General features: G+C 43.1%; 1 protein-coding gene across 2 annotated transcripts in view; it reads left to right on the top strand.

Moving 5' to 3' along the window:
• Positions 1–3,002: 3,002 nt before the first annotated feature.
• NSD2 (nuclear receptor binding SET domain protein 2) overlaps positions 3,003–23,117 on the top strand; it is a gene marked incomplete at its 3' end in the record, with an annotated part of 75,347 nt that continues 55,232 nt past the window's right edge. For both annotated transcript variants that reach the window (XM_080938702.1, XM_080938701.1), the window contains exon 1: positions 3,003–3,069. The remainder of the gene's footprint in view (positions 3,070–23,117) is intronic.

Genomic DNA, 23,117 nt, shown 5'->3' with positions numbered 1-23,117 from the left:
TTTGGCACTTGAACCTCCGGCCTCTGGCACCTGCAACTCATATGTACATACCCACACAAATACATAATTTTTTTTCTAAAGATAGGATTTTCCTGTGTTGACAGCCCTGGCTGTTCTGGAACAAGCTCTGTAGACCAGGCTGGCCTTGTACCTGCTTGTCCCTGTTTCACAAATGCTGGGGTTAAAGGCATACACCACTATATCTGATTAAGAATAAAATAATTAAAACAAATATTAGGAATAAAAGTAGTCTCTCACCTAAGATCTGGAAGAAGGTGTAGTTTTTAGTTCTTTGAATGACATCCAGTGGATGTTGGTTGTCTTGAGAGCTCTGATGGGTTGGGTTATCACCCTAGGAAGCATCCATGGTGAAAGATGGGTCTGCAGCTGTTCTGGGCTGGTGGTTTGTACCTGGAAGTGACAATTGGACCTCAGTGACAGATACCTCAGGTCTCTGAGCCAGGACTAGTGAGAGGAGGGTTCTCAGTCACATTTCTATCCTCTGTAGTTTTTCTCAGAGACCCTAGGTAAACAGAAAAGCCTTGCAGAGCTGCCCAGGAATCCAAGAGCATTCCTAGGGAATTCCAGTAGCCTTTGCAAGGGTGGGACCTCAGCTGGAGACCTGGGGAAGTCACCCTCTAGTTTAGAAACCAGAATGGTAGTTCTGGGGAGTTTGGGGAAGGAGGTCCTTCAGTGGTTCTGCCTGGGTTCTGGGCCTTCCCCCAAACCCCTTTTTGGAGACAGGGCCCACCTGGGGCATGGGAGGAGGGGCAGCCCAAGCTGCATTTCCACTTGGAAGCCCTCTTTATTTGGCCTGGGACAGAGAAAGACTGGGGTCAGAGTGCACACATCTCCATGGAAACAGCAATGAGCCTGGCCCCTAGGGGACCCTAGGGATAGTAGGGGGTCTCAGGGTTTTTTTTTTTTTTTTTTTTTTTTTTTTTGACTAAGGGGCCTGGGCCTATCTTTGGCAGCAGCTTTTACAAAGTGCCACGAGGTCCCAGAGGAACAGGCAGACAAGTGGACTTCAGTCAGGGACACATGGAACAGAAGAGCAGACTGAGCTTTTCGGGATTGCAGGCTCCAGGTAGGAAAATACTGAGTAACAGCTTGAATGTGGAGTCTTTAGAGAAGAGACACGCCTTGGAGAGACCATGGTTAGCTGTGGCGTGGCTGTTCCTGTGTCCTGTTCTACTCAAGGCCCACCTGGGATTTGAGTCCCACCAGCTTGCCGAAGGCTTCTAAGAATATTTCCTGATAGTCTCAGAACTCCAAGGCTGCTCATGCATCTAAACGGGTGACCTAGAGAATGAAAATATTGACTTAGATCATCTGGGAGCCTGGTATGGGAAGTGTGTAAACCTTGGTGGATGATTTTCTTTTTTCTCAGGAGTTTGTATTATGTTCCTGGAGCACATGGTAAGCACTGGCTAAGCATCTCAATTTAACACACATCCTGCCTGACTCACCATAGTGTGTGGATGGAAAGTCTTCTGAAGCCAATGTGCCTTTAGCTAGCCCGATAGTATCAAGCAGAGGAGTCTGTTCCAGCTCATCTCTGCAATCCTGTCCCCAGGCCTTTCCTGGACTTGGAGTCTCAGGGTTTCAGGTCTCAGGTCTTCCTGGACAATGCCTGGGCTTGAAGGTTTTTTTTTCCCCCCTCACCCCTTTCCATCCAAAGCACTAGACTAGGAACATTCCTGAGGCTTGGGAGGAGGGGTGTCTGTAGGCTGTGAAAAGTAAGTATCCTCAGGAATACAGCAAAGGGATGGGGCTGAGTCCAAATCACAACCCACAGCAGCACCCAGTTTCTGAGTTGGAGTCTGGACACCACCTGACCCTGACAGGAAGCAGTGGCAGGCAGAAAGCTGACAGCCTGGAGCAATAGGCAACAGGCAGACAGTGGTCCGAAAGGGAGCCTGCCTCAGTCCCACGCTCTGATGCTTCTGGGAGCTGTCCTCAGGGGACTGAGAACATTCTGCAGCTGGCTTAATCTAGAAAACTCCAGGAGATAAGGCCCGCAGCCCTGGCCTCCCAAAAGGCTGGAGTCTTAACTCGCAAACAAGCGAGTCAGACCTCCCAGAACCACCGCCCTTCTCTCATCTCTAATCACACTTCTCCGACCCTGCGCCACGCGCACGCGCTCCGCGCAAAGCACGCAAGCTATCCCGACCCACAGGGGCTGCGTTCTGCTCCGCCCGTAGCAACGCATCTCTGGAAACTCTGCCTCCCGACGCCTTCCCAGGACGCCAAGCGGTTCATCTCTGACAAGTGATTTTGCCCGGTTGCTGACAGCCCGCCCTATTGGGCGCCTCAGAGCCTGGAGCGCCCGGCGACCACTATCAGTGACGCGCGCCCCGCCTGCAGAGGACTCCGCGTCGTCGTGTCCAGCGGTCCACGCAGGGAGGCGGGCAGGCTCCGGCGCGCCACGAGCTGCTCCCGCCAGCCGCTGGCGCTCGAGGCCCGGACGCTGGGCGGGGCCGCGGCCTCCCGCGCTCTTCAGCTGCCTGAGGCCGTGTGCCCGCGTCCGCGCCCACGCCGGGCTCCGGGGCCGCGCGCGGCGATTGGGCGGCGGGCGTGACGTCACCGCGCCGTGGCTCGCCGCGGTTGCGGAGCTGGCCGCCGCCCGCGCGCCGCTCGAGGAGCGGGAGCGGGAGCGGGAGGCGAGCGGAGCGGGCGCGCGCCGGGCTCTCCAACACCCGCGCTCGGGATCGCTGCCGACCCCGCGCGCCCTATCGCCCGCCGTCTGCCGTTCCGCGCGCGGCCCCGGCGCGGATTTGAAAAGCCCGGTCCGCCGGCGCCTTGAGGCGGCAGCCAATCAGCGGAGCGCACTTTTCCCGCGGCTTCTGGGGGCGGCGGCGGCCCCGGCGGCAGCGGCGACGGGCGGGAGGCGCGGGGGCGGGGTCGGCGCCGCGCGCGGAGAGCCTCGGCCTGGCCGCGCTGCGCCCGCCGCTGCCGCCGCCGCCCCCTCCTGCTTCCCTGCCCTCCGCGGCCTCGCGCCCGCTGCCGCCGCCGCCACCGCCGGACAGCCGCTGCCGGACAGCAGCCGGAGGATGCGACGCAGCGCAGGTCACTGGGGCCGCCGGCCAACCGCCGCGGGAACTAACCGCTGGCTGGGGAAGGGAGGCCAGGCAGGGAGGCCGGGAGGCCGGGAGATCGAGGCCCATGGGCTGAGGGGGCGGCTTGAGGGGCTGAGGGCCGGGCGCTGGTGGCAGGCCAGAGGAGGACGCGCGGCCTGAGGCGAGGGTGGAGGATCGGGAGAATGGGGAGACGCGGCCTGAAGCGCCGGTCGGACGCGCACGGCCGGCGACGGCTAACGGGGCGGCGGGCGCGCGGCCATGTTGGGCCCGCTGGCCGGGGCTGCACCTGTGCCCGGCCGGCGGGCGGCCGCCTTTGTTCCCGGGGCGCTCGGCGGGCCGAGCGAGCCTTTGTGCGGCGCCGGGCGCGGGGCCGGGTGGCACGGTGGGAGGGGCGGCCGGGTGGACCGAGAGGCGCTTTTTGTGTGTGGAAGCGTCCGGCGTTGACACTCGGGGCGCCGGCCGTTGGTCAGCGCGGCGCCGCGGTCTCCGGCCCTTGCCGGGCCTTGCAGGTGGAGTCAAGGCAGGCTGGACCCGCGGACCCGCCCGGGGCTGTGGCCGCGCCTCACAGGGCGCGCTCCCTCGCTCGGGATGCAGCTCTTAGCCTAGAAGGCGCAGGGCGCGGCGAGCCGGACCGTGACGACCAAGCGGCTGGCTACTGCCTTGGTTTTAAATCTCGGCTTTTAAAAGATGTTTGGTTTGAGTTTCGGTGAGAGTAAAATTGATGAGATTACTGCATAGGACCCGTTGCAACACTGAGATTTTCTCCCATCTTAGCTCAGGACAAGGTTTGACATTGACGACGAAACGGTATGAAATCGGATGTTCTGACGGGAATCATTTTCAGGTAGATAATTGGGGGGCGGGTGTATTTTGTAACGGAACAGTAAAGAGACCATTCGATACTGAGCAAGTTCAGAATTATGTTAGTGAAGTTCCTAAGTACTGAAGGCCTTGACTTTTAAAGACATTAAATTCTAGGATCATCCATGGATGTTAGTTCCACTTTATGTATTTGAAATAAGATATCACTATAGAAAGTAAGTTAGGAAACATCTCTCTTAGTTAGCTGAGCTGAGACTTTTAACTGGCATATTTTTCTATGTTTTAAGTTCTGGTTATGTATTTAAGTCGATGGTATACATACATGCACGCGCACACACACACACACACAAATAAATACAGAAAGTAGCATGGAGAGAGTAAACACAGTTCTCTCTATGTGTTCTCCCATTCCCCAGTACACAAAGTTCAAATCATAACTGTTGGCTAGAGATGAAGAGGGTTCACACCTTCTACATTTGCTTACTTTGAGTCACTTCCTTTTCTTTCCTTCCATTTTCTTCTCTGCCCAGCAGCCTTCAATTTTGGTTTGATGGCTCATCATTTGTGGACTTACTATTTGCTTGTGAGTTTGCGTAAGCTCTTTTGAGTAATTTAGATATTCAGAACAAAAATCCTCCACTTTTGGCGTGATTCTTAGGGTCAACATATAGTGAATTTAAAAAATTAGACAATTCTCATGTGTTCACAGATGTGATATGCTCGTTGTAATGTTATAAACTATAACTTGAAGATTGTGGAGATACAAAGAGAAAAACTATAAGACTACAAGTGAGATTATTAGGTTATTTTTGTGCAACCAAGCCATACAGGGCTGTTAAGCCACTGCCTGCAGAAATGTGAGGAACCAAAAGAAGACTTAAGTCAGTACTGCAGAATGAGTCAGGCATTAGAGACCCTGTGGCTAACTTAGGGAGGAGTCTAGCCTTTCATCTATTCAGACATCCTTCCAAGAAGTACTCAGGCTTTAAAAAGGTTTACTCACATGGCAGAATGTGAAGTGATTAGTTACTTCCTTTTTTACAGTTTTGACAATTCAGTGTAAAACATGACTGTAGAGGAGTTAGACTAAGAAGTACTGGTGAGAAGATAGGAAACACCAGTTAAATGTGTCCTTTATGAGCTGTAGGGATTGAAGCTCCTTACCCCGTAGTAGCACGTGTAAAAAATGGTGCTAATGTGAACTGATGGATATAATTTGAATTTATTATTCTTTTTAATTCATCAAATAACTTTTTTTGAGTGAGTGCTTTAATTAGTGATAACTAACCCCCCCCCCCCCTTTTGCGACAGGGTCTTAGTCACTATGACTGCCTAGAACTTACTTTGTAGATCAGGGTGGCCTTGAACGTTGAGCAGTCCTCATAGTATTGAACAGCTCTTATAGTACTGAAATTAGAAGCATGAAGGGCTATGCTTCTAATTGTGTGTGTATTGTGTGTATCTGTTCAAGACTGAGCCCTGGACCTTGAGCATTAGGCAAGCTTTCAACTACTGAACTACATCTTTAGCTTGAAGACATGTCTTTATGTTTGCATATTCTAATATTGTATTTTATTTTCTGGCAAATTGATCAAGACTATAGAATATATACAACTTTATGTAATTACTGTAGCCTCCTGGCTGCACTGTCTTTCCCTTGGGTCAGTACAATCAGAGTTCTCGATTCCCAAATTTGTGATCTGTCTTCACTCCAGGCTTTTGTACAGGTTTTTGTTGGGTATGGGCCACTGATTGTTCTACATAGCAACAGCATACAGCTTTGTAATGGCTTTTTTACCTTTTGGGTATGTTCTTGAAACTCTGTTAGTTTTGGGCACCCTGGTTTCTGCTTTTCACTTTTTCAGATCAAAAGTTTGGTTAAATAATATTAAGTGGACATGGTTTAGGGTAAGCAACCCATTAACTCTTAGCATATGACCTGTTTGCCTCTGTTTAAGCCATGTTGGAATAGAAAAGTTCCGGAGAGCTGACTATGGAAGAGAAAAGGTTGAGCTGAGGTCCCCATTTAAGCACATCTTCGCTTGAGCTTTAGCCTAGAAGCCAAGCCCTGTGGTTCCTGCCTGTTTTGGAAGACCCTTGTAAATATGATTTGACTTCTTGTGGCTTTCCTTCCTCTGATCTCTCCTAGCTTAACGATAAAGTGTGTGCTAGTGCCCAATGTGGCTGGAAGAGAGCATCTGACCCTCTGGAGCTGGAATTAGAGGGGATTTGAATCTTCCAACATGGGTTTTGGGAATCAAACTCAGGTTCACTTGAAGAGCAGCAGGCCCTCTTAACCACTGTAATTTTTTTGGTTCCCCCATCTGTCTTTATTTGTCTGTGTCTGTGTGCATGTGCGTGAAAGTGCATGTGCAGGTAGAGGTCAGTAAACAATTTTCAGGACTTCTTTCACTGTGGGTTCTAGGGTTTGAACTCAGGGAGTCAGGCTTTCACTTAGATTTGCTTAGCCATCTTGTTGGCCCCATCTTACTTATTTTGGCCATGTTTCCCTTTGAGCCTTTGCATGGTTAATTTTTATTATTCTTTCCCACCTTATACCTTCTTTGCCATGTGTACATGGACTCCCTCTTCCTTCAATTATGTCCTAACTTGAACCTGACACAGGAAGCCTCTATTTTGGAAGCAGCTTGTTTTGGAATTTTCTTGTATGTAAGATTTGAGTAAAAAATTTGTGACTTTCCTCATTTTTTCCACTGTGCCTTGACCACTGGAATACTATTTGTTCTGTCTGTAGTATTTTCTAAGTGTCTGTGTGACTTGATTTTTATCCTCTCGGAGGTTTTTACCCATTGTAGTAGTTTAATATACTCCCTTGGTCCTGGGTATGGTGGTTTATTCCTTTAATCCCAGCACCCGGGAAGCAAAGGTAGGAGGATCTTTGAGTTTAAGACCAGCCTATTTAGTGAGTTCTAGATCAACCAGGCCTACACAGTGAGACCCTGTCTCAAAAAACAAGTACACTTGTCTGGCATTTCATTCAGTCTTAGCATTTTCTCCATAGCTCTTTATGTTTTGTTTGTTCTTCCTGTCTCCATTGAGATATCTGTAGGTGGGGATTTGGTCTTTTAGTTTTTATTCTCATTAAAATGGTATCTAAAGACTGGCAGGTACACACTGGCGATTTGAATGAACCACCATTTGTTGCTTGTATGATGATGATGAAGTAATGTTGACAAAGGAGGTTTTGTGAACATACTTGAGAAAGAGGAGAGCCAAGGGCTGGTGAGAGAAGTCAGTGAGAAGGCCTGCAGATGAGGACTAGAATAGAGTGCTAGATATAAAGAGGACAGATGCATATAAAGAATAGGTAGGAGCTGATGTGTATGTGTTTTTAGTTAAATTTACCTATTTGTGTGTGTGCATGGCTGTGCTCATTTCTAGATTCATACCATGATGTGCATGTGGATGTTAGAGAACAGTCAGCAGGAGTTCTCAAGAGTTCTCTGTCTACTGTGTGGGCTGCAGGAATCAGACTCAGGTTGTCAGGCTTGGTGGCAAGCACCATTACCTGCTGATGTTTTGGACCCCTGAGGTGGTTTTGATAGGCTGGAAAGATAAAGAGGAGAGGGTCCAGATATTATGGTAATTACAGTATGAAAATTGGTTAATACTGGCCCCATTTTTACCTTGTAGGGTAGTAAGAGGAAAGAAGGGCCTAGTTTGTGACCTACCTTTGTTCTTTCTGAAAGAAGGCTTTGATGCCTTTGTTTTGGAAAGTACCCTAGAGCTCTCCTGGTGTTCCTGTACTCAGAAGAATCTCTAGTTCTAGAGGATTCCCTGTCTTCCAGTACTGTCCTCTAATCAACCCTTTGTTGTCCCAAGATTATACTATCATACTGCCCTTCTCACTTAAGCCTGACTTATTTCTGGAGCTTCAGTGCTGTTTTTAATTTTTTCAACTGTTGTTTATTTGTCTTGTTAGATTTTATTTTATGTGTATGGGTGTTTTGTTTGCTTGTTTATACATGCATCATGTGTGTGCCTAGAGAGGGCATTATTAGATCTCTGGGACTGGAGTTATGTTGTGAGCCACCATGTTGGTGCTTGAAACTGAACCTAGATGTTTGGAAGACCAACAAGTCTAACTGCTGAGGCGTCTGTCTCTTCAGTCCCCTGTGGTTTTTGTTGGTTCAGATCTTGTCTCTGGGAAGCCTACTTTGACTGGTGTTACAAATCTGGAACCAAAGCCAGATATACCAGGTATACTTGTGCCAGATTTGTCATGGTGTGTCAGGCCTCCAGCACATTGGCCAGGTTCTCATATCATCCTCTTTAGATAGTTTTTCAAAGGGAGAATCCTGAGTGGTACCTTGGTGCCTTTAGTACCTGGGTGTAGAAGGGACTCAGTTAACAAATAGAGTCAGATTTTGGGTGTTATTTGATATTTTACAGGATTGTGTGGGTTTAGATTGTATTTTTCAATTAGAAATAGGTTTGTTTTATTTTTAAAGATTAGAAGTTAGTGTTGGTGTAGTACCGCTCTATGCAACTTAAAGTGTGTGTTGTGAGAGGGAGAAACAGACAGACAGACATGTGGCTTGTAGTTGGCATGTAGGGATAGGTGCAAAACTTTCAGGAGTCAGTCAGTTTTCTTACCATGTGGATCTTGGACTCTGTAAGGTTTTTGAGTTGTAAATATTTTGTTTTTATTGAAACAGTTTATTTGTGTAGTTCTGGCTGTCGTGGAGCTTTCTCTGTAGGCCTAGCTGACCTTGGACTCAGGGATCCCCTCCTATTCCTGTCTTAGTGCTGTACTTCCACTTTCATGTTTTTATTTTTTGGTTTTACTTTAGTATTTTATTTTTGTGAGTGTATTGGTTGCATGTATAGATACATCATGGGTGTGACTGGTGCCAAGAATGTCAGGACACTGGATAGACATGCTGGGATGGAGTTTAACATAGGTGTGAGCTACCATTTGGATTATGTAATAGAGTCTAGGTCCTTTGCAAGACCTCTTGACCACCGAGCCCCTTTCCAGCCCCTGTAAGTCTTCTTTATTTCATCTTAACAGAACATTGCAGCAGGAAATTTAAAAGATATTAGTTAAGTAACTTGCCCAAAGTCACTGTGCTTTAGGTGATAATGATTGGGCTTTTGAAGGGCCTGGGGAAGATCATTACAGTTTTGTACTTAAGATTCTTGTTTTTCCTTCCTTCCTTCCTTCCTTCCTTCCTTCCTTCCTTCCTTCCTTCCTTCCTTCCTTCCTTCCTTCCTTCCTTCCTTCCTTTATAGTTTTTGAGACAGTCTTGCTGTGTAATCCTGGGTGGTTTGGAACTTGGTATGTATAACAGGCTGACTTTCAACTTGTGATTGACTGATCTATCTCAGGTTCCCATGTGCTAGAATTGCAGGCATGTACCATCATACCCAACTCTCCTGCCATTCATTTCTTATTTATTTTACTGATTATTATTATATGTGTGCATATGTGCACATGTGATGTTTGTGTATAAGAGAAGATATTCTTGTGCTACAGGGTATATATAGAGTTGAATTCTCTCCTATCTTGTTGAGGCAAGGTCTCCTTTTTTGTTTCTGTTGCTCTACATACATCAATCTAGCTGGCCCTGGAGCTTCTAGGAAGTTGTCCTGTCTTTGCCTCCTCTCATGCTAGAATTAGAGGCGTGAGCCACTGTATCTAGCTTAAAAAAACAAAACAAACAAACAAAAAAACCCCACAGCATCTCATTGTATAACCCTTGCTGGTCTAGAACTCACTATGTAGACTAGCCTCAAACTAAAGGGATTTGCCTGCTTGGGATTATAGGCACCACCCCATCTGCTTCCATTACAGCTTTTTTGCTTCCAAAGATGGAACACAGGTTGTTAGGTTTGCTTGGTATGTGCATTTACTTACTGGACTATTTCCCTTGCCTGCCTGCCTGCCTGCCTGCTTACCTAACTATCTGATTGATTGATTGATTCTCCCTCCCTCCCTCCCTCCCTCCCTCCCTCCCTCCTTCCCTCCCTTCCTCCTTCCCTCCCTCCTTCCCTCCCTTCCTTGACAGGGTCTCATATAGTCAAGGTTGGCTTTGAACTATCAGACGATGACTTTGAGCTTCACATCCTTGGGCCATAGAGATGCGTGATTGGATAAAAATACTTAATGCACAAGTGTGATGACCTTAGTCGATCCTCTGATCTACAGTGGAAAGAGTGAATGGACTTCAGAAAGTAGTGCTGTACCACTTTTTGTTGTTTTGTTTTTCCAGACAAGGGTTTTTTGTTTGTTTGTTTGTTTTGTTTTGTTTTCTGGTAGCCCTGCCTGTCCTGGAACTAGCACTGTACATCATGTTGGCCTCAAACTTAACAGAGATCTGCTTGTCTCTGTTTTTCAAGTTCTGGGATTAAAGGCAGCTGTGCCACTTACTAATGTTATGCCAGGAAGCATTCATGAACCCCAAAAGACCACCAAGGAGCCATCTCCGTTGTAATAGCCTTAGGGTCTCTTTATTACAAGCTCAGGCTAGGGCTCTCCTCCAACCCAACCGTGACACAGGACAGGCAGAGCAGCTTTGAACCCTTAGCAGGATAAGTTTTTATAGGAGCCAGAGAGGGGTGTCCAGTCTGGCAAGCATCTAATAGAATGGCTATAAGCCAACAGGTGAGTGCTCTGAAGCAAGACCGTATACAATCACAAATGGTCTGAAAGTATATCTGAAACAGATTTGATTAACTGTTGTTAGGAAGTAATTCTGGCCAAGGATAAGCTGTGAGGTACATGGTCTATGGGTACATGGGTGCAGCTTGGGCTCTGCTGCAGGTCATGTTTTCAGGCTTTTTTCTTGGAGGCCAGTCCCAAGATGGAGTAGGTTTGGCCTCTCATTGACATAGATCTTACATAAACCAAACACATTATTACTATTTATTGTTATTATTAGAACTTCCCATCCTCTTGTGTTCATCTCTCAAGTGCTAGGATTAGAGGCATATACTACCATATCCAGTTTATGTGGTCCTAGGGATTCCGCCTCAGGCTCCTGTATGCTGCGTAACCCCTCTACCATTTGCACTCTCTCTCCAGCCTTCTGATATTTCTCTCTTTATTGAAGAAATAACTGAGATTAGTCCTGTAACAGAAATAAGCTGGGACCCTTGTACTTTATCCCATGAAGTTTAGGGACCTGTGAGCAGGAGAAAAAAAAGGACAAAAGATTTTGTTTTTGAAAACCTGTGGGATAGTCTTGAAGGAAAAAAAACCCCTAAATTTGATGAAATATCCATGTTTAACAGCTGATAAAACTGCTGAGTAGACAGGAATGTCTTAAAATATGTCACAGGGGGGCTGGAGAGATGGCTTAGTGGTTAAGAGCACTGACTGCTCTTCCAGAGGTCCTGAGTTCAATTCTGGCTCATAACCATCTGTAATGAAATCTGATGTCCTCTTCTGGTGTGTCTGAAGACAGCTATAGTGTGCTTATATATAATAGATAAATCTTTAAAAACAAAAACCAAAAAAACTATGCACAGGACTGCCAGTGGCAGAAGTAAGGACAAAAGTCTTAACACTTAACAACTTGTTTTCTTCTACAGGGAAAGAAAGACAGGAGAGGACTGTAGATAATAAGAGGTTGGAATTACACTGACAATGTGTTGGGTTTATTTGCATCTGTGTCTGGTTAACAAAAGACATGGCTAAATACCATTCATCACATTTGAAGAAATTAGACTTCAGACTGCTGAGTGCTAACTAAGGATGTATCTCAGTAATAGAGCTTTAAAGCCCCTGGGTTTAGTCTCTAGCCTTATCACTCCAAATCAAAAGAATTTGTTAGAAAAATTCTCTGATAGAGTTTTTTTTTTTTTTTTTTTTTTTTGAACTCAAGGAGTATTTAATAATGCATTATATGCATTGCCTTGGTCTTAACACATACTTTATCTTAAAAACATTGTTTTTCTTCACATATTAAGAGTTCTTTTAAAGGACAAGTTTTTAGAATTGATCTTTAGAGAGCTTCAATTTGCTACTTATTGCTTTGGTTATTGAAAAGTGGCACATTGGGGGCTGGAGAGATAGCTTTGCTGTTAAGAGCACTGGCTGCTATTCCAGAGAACCTAAGTTGAGTCCTAGTATCCACAAACTCTCAAATGTCTGTAACTCCAGTTTCAGAGGATCTGATGTCCTCTGCTGGTCTTCTTGGGCATTGCATGAGTATGGTACACAAACATGCAGGCAAAATACCCATACACATAAAAATAAATAATAAAAAGAGAAAAGTAGTATATCCTTTATGTGTGTGTATGTGTATATTTATATTTATTTGAGTGCATGTGTTTGCCTGTGTGGAATCCAGAGGGGTCTGGAGATTGAACTCAGGTCATCAGACTTGGTGGGAAGCATCTTTGTCTTGTCAGCCCAGCATATCACTTCTAAGTGAAAGTTTTTTGTTTTTTGTGTTTTTTTTTTTAATATTTGATCACAACAGACAAATCACAATCGCCTCTGTGTGTGTGTTTTGTATGTATTTGTGTGAATGTACATGAATGGATGACAGGTTGACATCATTTGTCTTTTTTGATTACTCTTTACATTAATTGAAAACACTATTATTAATTTATTTGCTGTCTATGGGTGCTTGTTTACATGTTCGACTGTGCACCACACCCGTGCAGTGCTCATGAAGGTTAGAAGAGGGCATTGGACCCCTTGGAATTGGAGTTAACAGGTAGTTATGAACCACCATATGGGTGTTGGGAACCAATCCTGGCTCCTTTGTGGGAACAAAGTGTTCTTAACTACTGAAGCATCTCTCCAGCTCCCTGCCTCTCTTGAGACAGGGTGTCTTGTATGCTGGTTGTCCTGGAACTCTGTGAAGACTTCCAACTCTGTCTCCCAAGGCCTACATCACTTATATCTGCCTGTACTTACTTTCTTTCTTTCTTCCTTTCTTCCTTTCTTCCTTTCTTTCTTTCTTCTTTCCTTCCTTCCTTCCTTCCTTCCTTCCTTCCTTCGTTCATTCATTTAGAGAATTTCTTACTGTTTTGGCTAGACTGACTGGCCAGTTAGCCCCATGGGTTCTCCTATTTACCCATCCCATTATTGGGATTACTAGCTTACACCCATCACACCTATTTTAAAGAGATTGTTGGGATTTGATCTCAGGTGATTATGCTTGCAAAGCAAGCACTTTACCAATTGAACTATCTCACCTGCCTATTTGAATGAAAGCTTATAAAATGATGTTTCTCATTTCTTTTTTCTTTTTAAAGATTTATTATTTATTTATTATACGTAAGTACACTGTAGCTGTCTTTAGACACAACAGAAAAGGGCATCAGATTTCATTACAGATGGTGTGAGCCACCATGTGGTTGCTGGGATTTGAACTCAGGACTTCTGGAAGAGCAGTCAGTCCTCTTAACCACTGAACCATCTCTCCAGCCCTTCTTTGTTTTTTTAAACAGGGTTTTTCTGTATGGCTCCGGCTGCCTTGGAAATATCTGTAGTCTTGTCATTTGAACTCACAGAGATCTGCCTGCCTCCTAAGTGCTGGTGCTGGGAGTAAAAACATGCACCATCACTGCCTGATTAAAATCTTTTTAACATTTTACTCATTAATTAATTATTTTATGGGTGTTTTCCCAGCATTTATGTACACCACATGTATGCAATGCACAGTGGAGGCCAGAAGTGGGCATTGGATTCCCCTGGGACTAGAGCTATAGATAATTGTGAGCTGCCATGTGGGTGCTGTGAATGGAAACCCAGTTCTCTGGAAGAGCAGCCAGGTGAGGCTTAGCTGCTTAGGCTTCCTTCCCTCCATTTTCCTGGTTTTTATTGGAAGCAAATGGGTGTGTACCATTAACAAGAAAGAAGTCCTTCAGTGAAAGCCATGTAACAAATGTTTGGGTCTGCCGCTGTACCATAACTTGAACCTGTGGTTCTCAAACAGTATCAATCTATTCAAGATCTGGTTAGAAATTAGACTCCTCAGTTCCATCCTAGACTGTCACTGAGACATGAGCTCTGGAGTGCAGCCTAGACCCTGTGGTCTGGCAAGCTCTTTCTATAGTTCTGACACCTAGGGTTTTTATATATATATAAAAGCTTTTTATATATATATATAAGCTTATTAGGAGATTGCAATGTTAGACCTGGTGAGAGATAGTGATAATGATTAGCTGGCATTGTGTCACATAAAGAAGTGAGGTTTAAGTAGGAAAGTAATTTTATTTTATTTTTGGCTTTCTTGAGACAGTGTATTGCTACATAGCTTTGGCTGTCCTGGAATTCATTCTGTAGATCAGGCTAGCCTCGAACTCAGAGATCTGCCTACTTTTTGAAATGTTGGGATTAAAGGCATGTGCCACTATGCCCAGTTCACATTTTTGTTTTTGTTTTTTTAACATTATGTGTATGAATGTTTTTGTCTGCATGTATGTATGTATGCTACATTCATTCCTGGTGCCCTGGTAGTGAGCCTTCATGTGGGTGCTAAGAATTGAACCTGGGTCCTTTTCTTTGCAAGAACAAGTGCTTTTAACCATGGGACCAACTTTCTAGCCCTTAAGTATGAAACATTTTAGAGTAAAACTGTTAAGGTATGTTTTTTGGGTTAGTGAAATGGGGAAATAATCTCAGTGGTGACTGAAGTTTTTTTTTTCTCCTTTTCTTGATAGAGTCAAATGGATGGAAATGCCTTTTACTATCTAGGTAAAAGTATTATTTTATTGAACACATTGAAACCAACTGAGAAATAACAATTTGTTGGGATCTTTTGCTTAAATCTCATTTTCTCAAGTTCACATTGAGACCTTCATTTAAACTTGTACTTCTGGGGGTTAGAGAGGTAACTCCTTGTCTCTTCAGCTTGTGTGGAAGCTCTGTGAAGTGGGGCACTTGCCTTGTGTTCACACATGTGTCCCTAGAACTGAGTTATATATAGATGAATGCAGTACATTTGGGCTGAAGAAAAAACTCACACATCCTTTGCCCAGATCACAAAAGAAACTTGCCTGGTGGCAAAGAGGAACGTGGCCAACTCAGAACCTTGGTGTTTTGCTTGAATATGACTTAGATACTGCTGAGCACTCTGGTGTCTGTCCAGAGGGTCCTATGGGGCATTCCTTCTCTGTCTGATCCTTGCTGCTTACTTGTTCCTGTTCATTCACATAGTAGCCTGAGATAAGTGTCAACAGTCACGAGAGTGAGAAGCTTGTCTAATTCCTGGCAACTTTCTCTAAAATGGGAGAGAAATGTATTTCAGCAGAAGCAACAGCACTACCAAAAGTAAAAGCTCATAAGATGAGCGAAGTGGAAGTTTCTGGATAGCATTTGATGCAGACTCATGGTAATTTGAGTACCCTTAATAAAAGTAGGTTTTGAAAAATCTAAGCCTGCAAATGAGAAAGGTATATGTAGGGAAATTATCTTCATTTTTCTTCTGTGGTTGTTTTTACTTTTTTGTGAGACAATTTCATGTACTCTAGTGTGCTGGCTTTGAATATGGAATCCTTTTGTGTCTATCCTGCCTCTACCTTGAAAGTTCTGAGATTATACATATACGATAACCACACTTATTTCCTTTTTTTTAAAAGAAGATTTATTTATTTCTTGTGTGTGAGTACACTGTAGCTGTCCTCAGACATACCAGAACAGGGCATCGGATCCTATTACAGACGGTTGTGAGCCACTATGTGGTTGTTGGGATTTGAACTCAGGACCTCTGGAAGAGCAGTCAGTGCTCTTAACCACTGAGCCATCTCTCCAGCCGTCCCCCTTTATTTTTTTGAATCAGGGTCTCAGTATGTAGCTTTGGCTGTTCTATAATTGAATATGTAGTCCAGGATGGCCTCAAATTCACAGAGATCTCCTGGCTTCTGCCTCCTGAGTGCTGGGATCAGGAGGCAGGAGTGAGCCACCGTGCACAACTTTAAAATTCATTTGAAATAAATACTAGTGATTTTTGTTTGGTATCTATCTTGTGAGTGTAAACCCAGGTCTGTTTCTCCATTACCATTATGCTGTTGATCTCAGGGATCTTTATGTGTTTTTTCAAGGATCTTTATGAGTTACTGGACTAACTCAGTGAAGAAGCAGAAGCAGGTATTCACTGGAGAAAAATCCAGGGTCCTGCTGTGGGTTTTTGGACTATTACTATTGTTTGTTTAGGTAATGGAAGCTGGGCCTTGTGCATGCTAGCAAAGTTCTCTACCACTGAGCTATACTTCCCAGACCCTGTTACCATTTTTTAAATAATTAACAAACATTGCGATCATAATATAATTACATCATTTCTCCTTTCCTTCCAACAAACCCCTCTCATACATTCTTTTCATATTTATACCCTCATTTTCTTTAATTGTTGTTATGGGTGTATAAGGTGTGTATATGCCACAGCAAGCATATAGAAATGGAGGGCAGATCCGGATGTTGGTCCTCTTATTTGAAACAGTCTGTTGTTTGCTTTTGTGTACACCAGGCTAGGTGGCTTACAAGCTTCGGGAGATTCTTTTATCGCTGGCTTCCATCTCAGAGTAGAAGTGCCGGGATTACCAATGTGTGTTACTGCTTTTAGGTTTCCTTGAATTCTTCAAATCTGAACTCTTTTTTTCTTCTCCTTCTCCCCTCTCATGTCCCTCCCCGCTCACCTCTCCCCCTCCCCTCTCCCTAATGAAGGCACTTTACTCACTGAGTTGTCACCCCAGGTGAGCATTGTCATATGCTCAACCAAAGGAACCTCTGAGACTCATTTGGAGGTAGAAATGTAGAACCAAGGACAAGGTCATACTCAAACTTCTAATGAGTCTTCAAGACACAATTCACACTTTTCACAAGTTTGTTAAGTTAGAATAATGACAGAGATCCTCTCAAAAATAGTAAACAGTGATCGTAACCATGAGTTTTTCCACCTGAATCTCAATTTCACACCAACTACTTGGGAGCTTATTATTTATGAATTAATGCCTATGGCCTTTTGCTAGACTTGTTTCCCAACTAGCTTGTAACTTATTTAACCTTTTAAAACTATTCTGTGTCTGCTACATGGCTGGATTGAACACAAGTCTTTGTATATTCTAAGCACAGCCTTCTGCTGAATCATATCCTAGCTCCTGCAGTTTTTTGAAGGCTAGGATTAGAACTGTCCTGGCACCTCTTTTGCCACATTGTTTTTATCTTTTCTTCTTCCTCATTTTTTTTCTTTTTAAACCTTGTTTTTATTTGTTTTGAGCTTTGTCTGGCCTGGAATTCAGTGTGTAGATGAAGCTATCCTCAAACTCAAAGAGCTGCCTGCCTCTGCCCCTGAAGGGGTGGGACTAAAAGTGTATATCACTATACCTGGTTATTTGAATTTCTTTAAATTTTTTTTAATGGTACATGGCTATTTTGCCTTCATGTATATTTATGTACCTGTTTGTACCTATTGCCCATTGAGACCACCAGAAGGTATTGGTTACCCTGGAACTGGCGTTAAAAACAGTTGTAATTTGTCATGTAGGTACTGGGAATTCAACTTAGGGTCCTCCAGAAGAGCAGCCAGGGTTCTTAACTGCTGAGCTATCTCTCCAGCCATCATTTCTGTCTTTTGAGGTAGAGTTTCAGTATTTATAGGGTGGCTTTGAACTTGACATGTTGCCCAGGCTCACCTTGAACTCAGGATCCTCTTGTATCAGTCTTCCCAGTGGTTAGACTAATAGGTATGTGCTTCTTCTGGCTTAGTGATTTTTAGTATATTCAGTGTTGTGCAATCATAATCACTAATTTCTACACATTATCTTTGTATAAAACTACTAAGTCACTTTCCTGGCTAACCTCATCTCAGCTTTTTAATCCACTCTATTATCTGCTCATGCATTTACATATTGGGAGAGTTCATGTAGGTAAAATTTTACAATAAAATTTTTGACAATTTTTAAACATTCATAAATTTTGGTCATTTTTATTTTTCATATTTGTTCAACCACCTCTCTTTTCTACTGAAACCCTACTTTCTGAGTTCTTTTCATAATTTCATTTTGGGTGTATGTGTGTATGACACACTGTATGTAACTGTGGTTACTAGTATCAATGTATCATTGAAGAAAATGGTACACCTTTCCCCTGCAACCATTAACTTACAATAGTCCCTCAGAAGAGGTAGAGAGATCTCATAAGCTTCACTTCACCCATGATGAAATCTTGAAGGGCCCAGTCTTGTTTAGGTGTTGTTCAGGTAACCCCAGCTGCCATGGATTCATGAATGTGGTGCAGTCAGGCAGTCAGTAGAGAGTCTTGTTGTCTGCCCCCACTCCACCCCCTGCTCCCAAGGCTTATCCATGTCTGCACAGTCAGTACTTCAGTCTTTAAAAAATTTGCTTTTACTATTTTAAATTATATATCTGTACCTGGAGGTGTTAGGATCTTTGGTAAGTGGTGAGCTGGCTGATGTGGGTGCTGGCAACTGAACTCAGATCTTCTGCAAGAGTAGTATGTATTCTTACTTGCTGAGCTAACTCTCCAGAGCTGTACATCTCCCATTCTTTTTATTGTTTGTTTGTTTTTCTCTTGGTTGGTTTTTCAAGACAGTCTCTGTGCAGCTCTTGCTGTCTTAGAACTTGCTCTGTAGACCAGACTGGCCTTGAACTCAGAGATCCATCAACTTCTGCCTCTTGAATGCAGGGTTCCCTCCCCTGTTGTAAGCCAGATATGAAGAATTCCCTTTAATTCCCTGAACTTGGCAGGAAGAGGCAGAATTCCTATGAGTTTGAGCCAGCCTGGTCTACATAATCAATTCTAAGACAGTCAGGGACTACATAAGAGACATGTTTCAATACAAGACAGTACATACTCCACAGAAGCGACACAATGTCAGATCTATGGGAACTGGAGTTAATGACAGTTGTGACTCTCCATGTGGATCTTGGAAATCAAACCCTGGTGCTCTGCAAGAGTAACAAGTAGTCTAACAACGGATCCATCTTCTTAGTTCCACCTCTCATTTCTTAAAACCCCTTTTCAGTGCTTTTGTTTAAGTATGTGAGTATTTTGTTATGTGTGCCTGGTGCCCACCAAAGCCAGAAAGGCTGCTTGATCTCCTGAAACTGTAGTTCCAGATGGTTGTGAGCCATCATGTGGGTGCTTGGATTTGGACCCAGTCCTATGGCTCAACAGTTAAGAGCACTTCCTGCTCTTGGCAGAGGACATGACTTTGGTTTCTCACATCACCATTTGGGTGGCTTATATTCTCCTGTAACCAAGTCATGCTTCAGTGAATCCATTGCCCTTTTCTGGACTCTGCAGACACCTGCATTCACATATGCACAGACCCACCCCCACATGCATATGTAATTAAAATAAAGGTAAACTTTAAAATATAAAAAATGTTTTAGAATTACTAGCTTTCCTCACCTTTGCAGACTGATCTTTCCTTATGGATTTATAATCTTGTTAAAGTACCTCCTAGCATTTCTTTGTGAAAGGGCTGTGTGTAAAGCTTCCTTCAGATGCACATTTGGTATATTTCCTTCATCTTTGCCTGATAATTTAGCTGGGCATAAAGTTCTAGTAAAGAAGTGGTTTTTGTTTTGTTTTGTTTTGTTTTTCCCCACATGTTGGTCAGACAGTTTTTGTGGACTCTTTCTTCCACTTTTATGTGGGTTCCAGGGATTTATTTAGATAGGTAGACTTGTTTTGTTGTTGATTGCCAATCACTTTTATCTGCTGAGTCTCACTGTCTCCAACAGTTCTTTTTTCTCCTTTGAAAATTGATCTTACAGATTTGTGGAATATGCTAAATAAGAGTTCTTTGACTGAGCCATCCCTATTTAGTAGTTCATCCTCACTTATTCTCTTGGGTTCTTTGTAGTAAAGATTTTCTTAGCTTTCATGCTCTGAAGTTTCAGTGTTGATCTCTTTTCTCTGAGCATCGGAAGCTCTTAACCTGAATGCCAGGTTTTCTTTATTGGCCATCCCTTTGAGAATTTCCATTCTTCCATTCTTTCTTGGCTTCCTAAGAAAAATTCTCTTTAGGATTTAAGCTCCTTGAAAGCAGTCTTTCTTTGTTTACTTCTAATAGAAATGTATTTGTGAGTTAACATATATTTGATAAAGTGTTCCATTTTGACTATTTAAATGTGTATATATGGGTCTGGGAATGCAACTCAGAGGTTGAACATTTTTTTGCCTAGTATGTATGAGGTCCTGGTTTCAATCCCTGGCAGTGTTAAAAAAAAAAAAAAAAAAAAAAAAAAGCCAAAACAACCAAAATTTTAAAACCAGGTGGGATTTCTGTGACTTCAGGGTTAGCTTGGCAGTTAGTTTAAGGCCAGGGTTAAATAGGAAGATCCTGTTGGGGGTTGGGCAGAGTTGTGGGAATAAGTGTATTTATGTTGTTTTAATTTTAATGAATTATTTCTGTCAGAATCTCATTATATTGATTTCCCTAGAACTTACTATGTAGACCAGGCTGACCTTGAAGTTGCATAAATCTGCCTGCCCCTGCCTCCCAAGTGCCAGTATCAGGATTACAGGCCTGTTGCTCTCAACTTGAATTTCAAAAAAAAAAAAAAATTTTTTTTTTATATTGTACCAGTTTCTGTGTTTTAGAGGTCTATGTCAAGGTCAGAGAACAAGTTGTGAAGTGCTTTTACTAGCTGAGCTGTTTCTCCAGCTCACCCTGTTCCCTTTAAAGCATTTCTTATATGTTTGCTGGTAACAACTTTTAGTTTGTATTTCTCAATGTGTTAGGCTATTATTCTTGGAGGATATTTTTTCTGTATGAAAAATTGACACTGACTCTGGTCTTTGTTTCTTTTTTTCTTTTTTTAAAAAATAAAATTGCCAGATGGTGTTGGCACATGCTTTTAATCCCAGTATTAGGAGGCAGAGGCAGTTAGAGGCCAGCCTGGTCTACAGAGAGAGAATTTCAGGGCAGTCAGGACTTCACTTAGAAACCCTGTTTCAAAACAAATAATTATGTTTTGTTTGCATGTATGTCTATGTAACATGTGCATACCTGCTACCCAAGAAGCATGGTAGAGAATGTTGAATTTCTGGGACTGTAGTAACAAGATTACTACTCGCAGCCTCCATGTGGGTGCTGACAATTGAACCCTGGGTCCCTTGGAAGAATAGTCAGTGCACTTGCATTTAACCTTTGAACCATCTCTCCAGCCTCTGGCGTTGGTTTCTGATAAGTCAAAATCTGTATTACTGTCCTGTGTTTAAATAGATATTTTAAAGCTTTGTTGCTGTAGATTGAATCTAGAACCTTGTACATGTTAGACAAATATCCCACTAGTGAGCTATATCCTCTAGCCTTTGATATATCTATTTATTATTTTTTAAAAATTTATTTTTACTATGTGTATATGTTTGTGTATGGGTTGATGCATGTAAATGCAGGTTCTCCTGGAGGCTGGAGACATCAGATCTTCCCAAATCAGATCTCTCTGGAGCTGTAATTATAGTGAGCTGCCCAGTGTGGGTGTTAAGAACTGAGTTTTGGATCCTTTGGAAGAGCGTCACACAATTTTTTTTTTTTTTTTTTGAAGATTTGTTTTATGTGAACGCTTGTTTTGCCTGCATGTCTGTTTTGTACCATGTGTTCATGGTGTCTATAGAGACAGTATTGGATTTCCCAGGAACAGGAGTTCCAGGTGGTTGTGAACCAGTGTTTGGGGAATTGAACCCGGGTTCTCTGGAAGAATAGCCAGTGTTCTTAACAGCTGAGCCATTTCTTTGACTCTCATTACTGAGTAGGTAAATACTCATACCTACTGAGCCATCTCTCCTGCCTACACTCTTATATTTTGAAAGGTACTTACTGTAATTTAGGATGGCTTTGAACTTAATGTAGCCTGAACTTGAGTCTGAAAAAGTGACATTTATTTACTTATGTACTCATTTTTTGTTTGTTTGTTTTTTAGTAGTTTAAATTATGTGCTTTGGTATGAGTTCCTTGTATTTTCATCATGCTTAGCAAATGCTAAGCTGACTGTTAGTTTGTCTCACTAAATTGGGAAATATCCCCCTCCCCAAAGTTTTTTTCTGCTTCATCTTTTCTTTACTTTCTGGGTGGGAATGCAGACTTCATTTTGTTTCACAACATGGTGAAACTTTATTCTAATTTCTCCTAAATCTAGTTTCACATTTTTTGACTCTTTTCATATGTTCTTTAAAAATTTTGTTTTTGAGAGAGGGTCTCTCTTTGTAGTTCAGACTAACCTTGAAACTCTATAGACTGGAGAGATTGCTCAGCTCAGTGGTTAAGGGTGAGCACTGTTCTTTTAGAGGACCTGAGTTTGAGTTCCACAGGATCTGGCACCTTCTGGCCTCTGCAAGTACACACACACACATACACACACACACACACAGAGAGAGAGAGAGACATATACATGAATAAAATAACAAAATATTATTAAAAAAATAAAAATCTTTGTAGACCAGGCTGGCCTTGAACTCTGGAGAGATCATCTTACCTCTGACTCCCGAGTTGTGGGACTGCAGGCATATACTACCACACAGCTGGCTCCCAGTGTGTTGTTAAGACAGTTTATTAAGGGATTGGAGAGATTGCTCAGTGGTTAAGAACACTTGTTCTCCATTAGAGGAGTTAGAGAAAGGATTGAAGGAGCTGAAGGATTTTGCAACGCCATAAGAACAATACCGACCAACCAGAGCTCCCAGGGACTAAACCACCCACTATTCAAAGAGTACACGTGGACGGACCCATGGCCCCAGCTATATGTGTAGCAGAAAATGGCCTTGTTGGGCAGCAATGAGAAAAGAAGCCCTTGGTCTTGCCAAGGCTTGATGCCTCAATATAGGGGAATATCAGGGCAGGGAGGCAGGAGGGGGTGGGAAGGGGGGCATCCTCATAGAAGTAGAGGGAGGGGGAATGGCATAGGGGGTTTATGGAGAGGAAGCTGGGAAAGGGGATAACATTTGAAATGTAAATAAAATATATCCAATAAAAATGAAGAAAAAAAGTTTGCACCATCCATCTGAAATACACGCATAAAAAACAAACAAAAATAGTTTACAAATATTTTCTCTCATTCTGAATGTTGTTTATTAACTGTAAACATCATTCTCTTTGCTTTTCAGAAGTTTTTTAGTTAAGATATAATCTCATTTGTCTGTTTTTACCATTATTGCCTCTAATTTTAAGGCTCTCTCCAAAATAAAATCTGTCTTTAATCAAGAAAAAAACAAAACAAAACAAAAAAAACCTCAACTTGCTCCTTTTGTTGAATACCTTGGTCACGATT

The sequence above is a fragment of the Micromys minutus genome (assembly GCF_963924665.1).
Source record: "Micromys minutus genome assembly, chromosome: 1".
Classification (NCBI taxonomy): domain Eukaryota; kingdom Metazoa; phylum Chordata; class Mammalia; order Rodentia; family Muridae; genus Micromys; species Micromys minutus.
Note: the sequence above shows the minus strand (reverse complement) of the source record. Positions and strands in the feature narration are given on the sequence as shown.